The sequence below is a fragment of the Trachemys scripta genome, chromosome 8, assembly GCF_013100865.1.
Source record: "Trachemys scripta elegans isolate TJP31775 chromosome 8, CAS_Tse_1.0, whole genome shotgun sequence".
NCBI lineage: Eukaryota > Metazoa > Chordata > Testudines > Emydidae > Trachemys > Trachemys scripta.
Window position 1 is genome coordinate 18700745 of NC_048305.1, and position 10215 is coordinate 18710959.

A 10215-nucleotide genomic window follows, 5' to 3' on the forward strand; every position below is an offset into this window, starting at 1 on the left:
AAATAAATTTCAATCCTAATCCAAGTGTGCATTATAAAGCTATAATAGTATCAAGGATTCTAATAACATGGATAAAACATGGGAGCAAAACTTGAGATGCTTATGAGGAAGTCTCCAGAACCCCATGCTTAAGTAACAGCCTTTATATACACAATGGGCCTTTTTACTTCTCACATGGCTGTAAATTAGAAGTAACCCTGTTGATGTCCATGGAGTATCACTAAGGTAAAATCAGTGTTGGTGAGAGGAAAGCCAGGCCTTCTGAGTTTCTGTTCATTGTAATCTTTGGTGAAAATTCAAATAAAATGAGGAAGGTTCACTGCTTTGCACCTCCTGTTCTTTCTGCTAGTGCAATGTGGCACAGTTTATAAGAGGAATGAAGACAAGATCGTACTGTTGAGTAAATAATGCCCACAAGTAGCATTCTCAGTGTGCTTTAATTTCCCAGGAGATACTGAAGAGATGGAAGACTGAAAAATCTATAGTGTGGCACGCACACACACACACACACACACACACACACACACACACACACACACACAAGTATGCATTTAGCCAAAGAAACGTAGGACCAGATTTTTAAAGATATTTAGGTATCTAACTCCCATTGATATCAACAGGAGTTAGGCATTTAAATACCTTTACAAAACTGACTTTGAGAGACTAAGGTTAATTCTGATCTTACTTGCCCAGAATTTACACCAACAACCTTCATTGATGTCAATGGGTTTACTTCTCATTTGTACAAGAGGAGGATTCAGCCCTAGAAGATCAGTCTTGGTCTTCTGGATAAAGCACAGAACTGAAAATCATGGGAGCATGCTTATTCTCAGGCGTGTGACAGTGTGCCTGTTCAACCCCGGGCAAATGACTTCACCTCTCTGTGCCAGAGTGTTCTCATCTCTAATGAGAAAACATTCCTGGCTTATGGGGGCATTGAGAAGCTTAATATTTGAAATGATTTGAGCTCCTCGGCTGGAGGGCACTAGAAAAGTTATTTGTATTACCAGTGTGGTAGGAATCAGGGTCAAGATAACAAAGTGTTCACTCTTCAAGTTAGGGAGAGTTAAAGGCAAATATTTGCGAAACTTTTGCCTTAGTATGAATAGATTTATTGCTCCTGCTTTCCACTACCAAACAGCATGGGACAATGAAATTACGCTGAACTGTTCCATGCCATTTCCAGTTTAACTAACGAAAATCAATTATTGTATTTAGCTGCACTATACTCAGTAAACAGACATCCTGATCTGTTTTCAAGGTCACTGCGCATCAGGCTTAATTAAAATTGCTTGGTGTATGGCCCTTTATTATTGAACATCCTAAAATATTCTACAGTGTTTAGTATGTCTTTAGTGTGCAGAGGGGCTACATAGAAAAGGAATGGTCTTTCTGCATTGACCTAACAACTCTATATTAAAGCCTAACAGGACCTGAAGACATCTTATTACTGCATTATCAGTTAAGGTTATTTTTAAGTTGTGCATTTTCATTCCACGGTGCTCTGTTTGCCTCAAAGGGATCTGATTTTCATCTCACACCCATTTTACAACAGTGTAACATGACTAACTTTAGTGGAGTAACTTCTGATTTACACCATGTAAGTGAAAATCTTCCCTTCATTTGCTTTTCTGCTACACCCACTGAATGCCAAACAGATGCAAGTTTGCCACCTTCACCTGTTTAGCCAAAACCTGGACCATTGTAGTCAATCGTAAAGCTCCCACTGACTTTAGTGAGATCAGGATTTGACTCGTCTTCTGAGTGACTTGTAGTAGTCATGAAATGGTAACACAATTTATATAATCATTTGGTCCGATGGAACTAACGGTGTCCTCAGATATGAACACACAACTCCCATTGACTTTGAGGGCAGAATTTAACCCCTTGCATTGGCTTTTACATGCATTGGTGTATCAAATACGTCTAGAGGACAAAGTTATTCCATTTCTCAAACTAATAAGCATATGAGCTAGTCTCTCACTTTGAAATATTCATTGTAATATTGCTCATGAATATTTATGTGTCATCAAATAAATTGTATCCCTACTGAGAGCAGAGATACTTAAACAAATGAGGACACACGCATTGCTGCATTGTATTAAAATAACCATTACTATTATGACACATTCTGGAAAAGATTTATTTTAAAAGTTTTCTCAAACATAGATCACGCCACCAGGATGCCTGCTCTAGACATATCAGTGGCTGTTTGCCGTGTAATAACATTTAAGAATTGAACTACCTTCTGCATAAGACTCTGTACTGTGTGTCTCCCTAATGTATACACAGATACACTGTAGTAGATCACATGAATCTTAGAGGCAGCTGAAATATTTGTAATAACATTCAAAGTGCTTACATTCAGAGCATTTATGCCTCTTGTGAATTCAAAATTGCCCCCATTTTCAACAAAATCTTTGTGCTAAACCAGGACCACTTTCACTGAAAGTGTTGGTTTTTTTTAATGTTACTTTAGATGAGACACTATAAATATAATGTATAAGAGGATTAATTTAGCTTTCTTTGGCCCCTTACCTTCAGATAGAGCTAGCCACGGGATAATTCTGTTTTGCAGCAGCTTTTGAGGTTTCAAAATTTGGTTTTGTTGAGTGAAGACAAAGCTTTTCATACATTTTTGTGCAAATGGAATTTTTCAAACTGTCCATTGGTGGATCAGAACCTCAGCTTTTGAGTTTGGGAGGGTATGTATGTGTTGCTTGGTGCTTAAAGCACTGGCTTGTGATACAGGAAGCCCAGGTTCAAGCCCTTGCTCTGCCTAACGCTGAGCAGAGCGTTTCACCTCAAATCACTCTGAATCAGGTAGAGCAAGGACTTGAATCCAGGTCCCCAACATCCCCAGCCTTGTGCCCTAACCACCCAGTCTGCTGTGTGTGACCAAAAAAACCTTCCAGATTAAAACTCAGGATATTTCAGGGCAATGACATTTCATTTAATCAAAAATGTACTGACCAGCTCTAGCTACAAATCAAAGCCACCTAGTTTTTGAAATTGTTATGGTGGAGGACAGAGAGTATAGTTAGGGATCCCTCTAGGGTCAGAGAAGCATTAAGAATGAAAACAGAATGGTAACAAAGTGCCAGATCCTGCCCTTAGCAACACCGCTGCAAATCCAGATTAATCCCTTTATAATCAACTGTTACTCTGCATTCACATTGCTGTAAATGAGCAGAATTTGGCTCAAAACTGCTATGTTAAATTTCACTGCAAATTTGTGCCTTATAACCATGACTTTTTTCTCAGTGGGATCTAGTGGAATGTGTCCAGTACAGCAATTCATAAATGACTGTAGTAAAGCAGTATTCACAGAGGAACTGTTCATTACCAGATGTTAACAGATTTGTTGATTAACCATCAGAGGTTAATGAAAACTGGTAAATCGGATTTGAACCACATGTCTTTTAGGAAATACTGTCTTTCTCTCTCATTCATGTTATGTGGTACATCAGAAATAAAACAAATCATCCAGTAATACTTGCTGCTGTTGATTGAAAAATTTTATTTCTCCATCAAATTCCAGACCATATTTCAAATGGCCACAAACTGCTATGGATAGGAACATGGAACACCTGATTTTCGAATGGAGAAAGGCCACCTAGCTCTCTCCTACTGTAACTGTTTTTCAGTTACATCCTCTGCAGTGACATGTCAGGAGAATACAGCGGGCAGCAGTGACTTTTGCTCTCACACAGTTGTATTGAGTTGGGTCAAGTTCACAAGGGCAAAATATCTAGTGGTTAAAGCAGCGGGAACTGGGAGTCATGACTCAGAAGTTCTCTTCCTGGTTCTGCCACTGGTTAACTCAGTAACTTTAAGTAAGGACAATCACATTAAACATCAATGCCCCTAAGAGATACAATAGATTTTATATCCATTTTATGGATAGATAAACTGAGCTTCAGTCTGGGATTTCAAAGGATCCTGAGGCAGTTAGGAACCCAAATCCCATTGAAATCCAAAGGCTGTTGGGTGTCTAAACTCCTAGAGGCTCCTTTGAAAATCCTAGCCTCTATTAATACTACCCAGATGAAAGACACTACAGGTATATAAAGTGTTATTTTTTTGTATTCCATAGTTTATAATCTTTCCATCTCTGGAACCTTCCCTATGACTGTTTTTGGTAATGTTTGAGCAGGAGAATCTGGCGAATTGAGGAGATAGTGCAGATTAAATTTTAAAGAAAATTAGAAAAGTAATGTTCTAAGACTCGTGAGTCCAAGCTATAAACGGTTAGTCTGACTCTGGATCTTACAAGGCCACATTCACAATACTGTATGACCTTTGGCTCCTTATAAATACAGTATTATTTCACTGATGGAGAAGGTACAGGAGGGACCCTAATAATAAAGAGTGGTGGGCTTTAGATAATAAACAGGTTTTCAAAACTAGTTCTGTATTCTTGGGAACTAAAGAGCTAATTTCCTGGGATATAGAGAATTGAATTCTGAAGGAAAAAGACTAGACACTCTATGGCTATTTAATGAAGCATCGGTTGCATGAAGCAGGAAGGAGAAGAAAAACTGAAGTGATGGAAGGAACAAATTTTGACTAAGAGATTTTGAGAGACAGTGTTTCTAGACAGAAAGAGACAAGAGTGGTTCACATCTTTGCTTGCTAGAATATGAATGGAAGATTAAAGGAGGGGGGTGAGCAGAAGGGAAGGAAATGCACGTAAAAATTCAAACAGATCTTTGTGGAATTTTCTTTTACTCTCCTTTATCCATCCAGATTTATTGGGAAGTAAGTAGAGATGGCTTGTTTTAAACTTGGTTGTTCTGCATGGGCTCAGTTGTGCACAATTCCCACTGTCAAGCACACACACGAGCAGTCGCACCAAAGCCAATGGGTGAGTAAGTGATCACTGACATAAAGGTTCTGAAATTGGGTCCTATCATCTAGGCAGCTGATAATTTTCATTGTCCAACAAAAGAATCACTAGTACAGCTAAGCCGAAGCTGTGACAATCACCTACCTCAGCAACCTTGTCATTTCCTGCTGTGATGCGCTGCTAGCATGGAAAGAAAATCTATCACTGAAAAATACACCTGCCAGCAGGTGCCTTCCTCCTGGACTAACCACCCAAACAACAAGGAAATTATTTTAAAATGGAGGTCCCAGATAAACATTGAAAGGACTAGAGCCCAATATGTTCTGTGTGCCCAGAGAACAGTGTGCCCACAAACCTACGTACCCTGCAGTTTTTTTCTCCAAGGCTATATAGTATGCAGGACAGGGGACATCTCATGGGTCCCAGTGCCCTCTGAGGTAAGGGGTCTGTTCTGTACATTTGCACAGTGCTGGGTCCAGAGAGTGCTGGATGGGAGGAGTGGTCCCGGCTAGGCCCCAGTGGTCAGTATCTACAGATTCTGCCCCCCTCCCCAACAAAGCTATGGGTTCGGTTGCTATAAAGCCCACTTTAGAGAAGGTTCTTCCCCTCAGAATCCATCTGCAGCTGTAGAGCTCAAAGGTGCTGAGGCCTCCACACTATAGAATAGGGCAGGGGTTTGTGCCAAGGGGTCTTAAAGCTGACCTGGATGGATCATTCCGGTGCGCGTGAGGTGAGGAGTGTTCAGTTTCCACATCATTTCTATCCTGAGCCTCTCTGCTGGGATCTTCATCACATTGTGATAAGGACCTTTATTATGTGGACTTTTGCTCACTTGAGATTGGAGTGAGATCACAGTTTTAGGTTTCCTCTTCTTAGAAAGCAAACAAAAGGTGGAAACCAGTGAAACCTCATTTAAAGAGTGTTTTTGATTCATTAAACTACTTCTACCTGCCCTCTCCAGACTCAGTCAACACCAGCTGGGGCCCAGTTGAACGCAACTGCTCACCGAAATGGATCTGCTACAAATGAGTACACAATGGATGAATTGTCATCACTTCAGAGGTCACAGCAGCTTGGTGTTTGTATTTCATGATTTTCATATGAGATGCAGAACCAAAGTCTGCCTGACCCACTTTGAGTTGTTACAGATCCTGTTGCACTTTGCATAAAAAAGGAGTCCTGGCCTAATTCCAATCTAATAAATTGCATCCTGCCTACCCTTTCCAGCTTTATTGGGAGTATGGAAATGTTACTCCCCTTTGCATCTTCTCCTAACAGCATTGTACAACTGCTTATGTGATGTTTAAAAGAAGCGGTGCATTTCACTAGCAGACAAAGTGATCCCTGTATACTGTATATACAGGGCCCCATCTTGAGGCTATTTATACAAGTAAGCAAAGCCCTAATGCAGTGGAATAACATTGTTCTGCTGCACTGGGGGCAGAGTAGTGGAGAACCTGCAAAGTGGGACCGTGCAGCAGTCATGGTTTGCAAGTATAATATTCATGATGGTTATCCCCGAGAGAATGTGAGTGGGTCCCCCTGCATAGCTTGGACCCATGTGACCAGTACCTTGTTAGGAGGGGTGCATCGGGTAGCGGGCTATGTTGCAGTGCCTGTCCATGTGAACATTGCCTCTTTTACTCAGACTTGACTCACTTTTTCAGGACTGGGCCCAAAGGGTGTAAATTCTCTGGCTGTTAGAGGTGTTACATCAATGCAAGCCAATATTCTGATTGTGATTTCTACTTGTTTTCTGGAATGTCTTCATTGGCTCTGCTAACTGAGATATATAAATTACAGAAACTGAGGGCAGCCCATTTTCTTCTTTGTTGAATTCTTTTATGAAGAACTTCTTCCTTTTAGTGCCTATCCCAGGGCATTAGCCTATAATCTGTAATGCCATCTGCTTTGTTAGGCCACAAGCCAGGTTACTTTATTAAAGCAGCATTGAGTACTTTACAGCATTGTTTTTGCCATGTGACTTTATTCTATTGGGAAACAGAGACAAGATATGTCTATGCTAGAGACTGATCGTCTGCTTCCTTCCGTATATTCCCCTGGCTAAGAAAAAAAGGCGTTTCCCCTCTTCCTTCTGGTGTGATTAGAGCTGGCCATCAAATTTTCCAATGGAAAATGCAGAGTAGTTGAAACAGAAACTTTGCAGAATGTATCGGTTTCAACTGGATTGAATTTCTGGTCGAAATGAGAGAGTGAGAGACTGACTGTAGAATAGCCTAATGGTGAGAGCCTGGGCTGTAGAAGACCAAATCCCTGCTCTGGCTGATTCATGGACTTACTTGTGACACTTACGCTGCATTCTCCCACATCCAAGGGGCTATCCTGGGTGGATGGGTCTCTCTCACTAATGTTTTTTACAAATTTTTCAAAAAAACTTGGTTTCATTCCAAGGCAGAACAAAAACAAATGTCAAAACCTTGACATTTGTCATGAAATGGTATTCTTGTTTTCCAGCCAGCTCTCACTGCGATTCCGGAGACAATGGAATTGACTGTGGTATCAAAAAGAGAGGATTGTGTCACCTTGCTGAGCAAATCAGGGATGAGATGGTGGCTCCTGGAAGGCTCAGCCTCTGTCTTCAGCGTGATAGCTTAATAATCAGCAAGGCAGGGGTTTAGACATGAGAGTAACAGTGGGGTGGGAGCGACCAGGGGAAGAAGTTAGAAGCTACAGTGTCATGGGGCTATGGAGTCAAACAAATGGAGACCCATCCATTAAGCATGAGTGGGGAAAACAAAATAATCATTAATAACAACAATAAAGTAAATCTCTTAATAGAAACCTGTTCCAAGCAGGAAACTGACTTTGCTCTGCCTCACGATTCTTTCAGTGAAACTCATTGGAGGCTGTTGCTGTTGCTCTGTCTGGAAAGGACAAATCTGAAGTGACTGCTGAAGAGCCAGAATTTAGATTAGGCAGAGGGATTCTCAGAGCTGTCATGCTCAACTGTCTGAAATCTGTAAGAAAATAGCTGCCTGATGTATTAGTTCCAGTCCCTCCTGTTCTCTAAGTCTGTTCAGAAAATAGAAAAGAAATTGACCAAACCGTATTTTCCAGTAACAGTCACCTTTGCTATAAAAATCCACTTGAAAGAAAAAGTTTGATAATTGCTTCTGAAGTCTTGAAATGGTTCAATTAAAGTTTTCTTTCCTACACAGTAGTTTTGTCAATTTTCACATTGGACTAAAGGCTATTTTTTCCCCTTATCTTTTGTTTAGCTTTAATAGAAATCAACACAATATTTATTAGATCTCTGGGCATAACGTGTGTGTGTGTGTATGGAATATATTATTACACTCCTTGATGGTGTTAGTTTTGAAAATTACTTATCAAGTCAGCTCTTGTATCACTCATGATACTATTCCAAACCTTTGCTGGAGCACGCCACATATTTTTTATGTAAGAGGCTTTCTGCAGATAATTTGCCACAGGTTCATTTTCTATCTGAAATTGCAGGCAATGTTAAAAGGAGCTCTAATCAATCAAATGACAGAAAATGCTAACAATAATACTTTCATATATAATGCCGGCATGCTGTCACATGTATTGTATCAATCTTGGAATGCAGAGATTCTGGAGAAGTTGTGCTCAAAATAGTTCTGTTAAATACTATTTCAACATTATTTTTAAATTGCTAACTCCAGATTTGACCCACCAATTTCATATATGTTTGCAAAGTCCATGTGTGTGTTTCAGCAGCTCCAGTGCTCATGATCAACCCTGCGATAGCACACACCCAGGCCAATGCTTATGAGTAATGAACCAATAACAAATCATGAGGGCCCCGACAGTACCTTGTAACAAAACATAAGAAGCCCATAGCTACATTAACAAACTTTTTTTGTACCCATCATTTATGAACAACCCCACAACATCAAACTAGTCTGTGCATGCCTGCTGGAGAAAAAACTTTATTAACGACGCTTATATTTAAATGCCAAGTTTCTAGACAGTTATTATGTCTAATAATAATAGTGAGGAAGAGAAAAGATGGGGGGAAAATCTTGACAGTGCCCTTTTAAGTTAAATATATGATTGCACCAAACACATCATGCAATACAAGCTGTCAAGAACAGAATTAGGAAACTTATATGTAGTAATCGGTTTTGCTTCTCTATTTTTGAGAGGGTTTTTTTTCTAAAAATGAAAAGTTTGAAGTTATCACTAAATAAAATTTCCAGTAACATTGTAAATGATCTGAAAGTTCTTTACTTTCCTGAATAATAAGGGATTGGTGAAAAAGGCCAGCTGGGGTTAATTGCCTGATGTAGAAAAGCCAGGTTCTTTTGGCATAGTTAGGTTATAATGATTGTAGCCTTCTTCATGAACCCTTCTGCAGCAAAGGGTTTGCTCTCAGAAGTGTCTGGTAAATCTTCCTTCTCATGGAGGCTGGTGGTCTTCTAAGGACATATCTTCACTGCACAGTTAATCTGGGTAACTGGTGTCCAAGTTAGCCTAACCCGGGTGCGAACATTCCCACAGCAAAGTCCTACACGTGTTACTGTGTCCTCGCTGTTTCTGCTCTCACGTGTGTGTGTCTGGCCATATCCCATGCTTCTTTGTGCTGAGACACTCTAGTTTTCTTTCCCAGTCTATTGTGGGAGAACTTGTCCGTCTTTCAGGGAGGACATTGGAGGACTGGTAGCACTTGAGTGATTTAGCTTGTGTCCTCACTGCAAAGTGAATGGGTCCTAACCCGAGGGAAAGTAGATCTTGGGCTCTAACACCCTTCCCCTTCCCATACGAGAAAGCTAGCCTGGGCTAACAGCACCTGCAAAGCAGGGTCAGAGGTTTTTCTGTATGGATTGTAGGCAGGGCCGGCTACAGGCACCAGCCCACCAAGCTTGTGCTTGGGGTGGCACCTGGAGGGGGGCGGTGCGGTGCTCTGACTCCAGCCGCCGGGGAGATTGAAGCTGCCGCCGGGGAGAGCGGAGCCGCGGCAGGCACTCCGCCCTCCCCCCAGCACTCTGGCCGGAAGAGAGCGGAGAGAGCGGAGCCCCAGCCAGGCTCTCCACCCTCCCCCCGGCGCTCTGGCCGCCGGGGAGAGCAGAGCCCCGGCCGGGCTCGCCGCCCTCCCCCCGGCGCTCCGGCTGGTCGGGGGGGGGGGCCTGGGGCCAGGCTCGGTGCCCCCCCCTGCCGGGCGGGGGTGGGTGGGTGGGGCGGCGGGAGGCTTTTTTGCCTTGGGCGGCAAAAAAGCCAGAGCCGGCCCAGATTGTAGGGGAGGGTTGGGCTAACTCCCGGGTAGGACCCTGGGTTAACTCTGCAGGGGAGACATACCCTAAGGGAAAGGTCCCAGGAAAGCACTGATGGATGTTGATACCATACCAGGCATATGACTAGGCCAA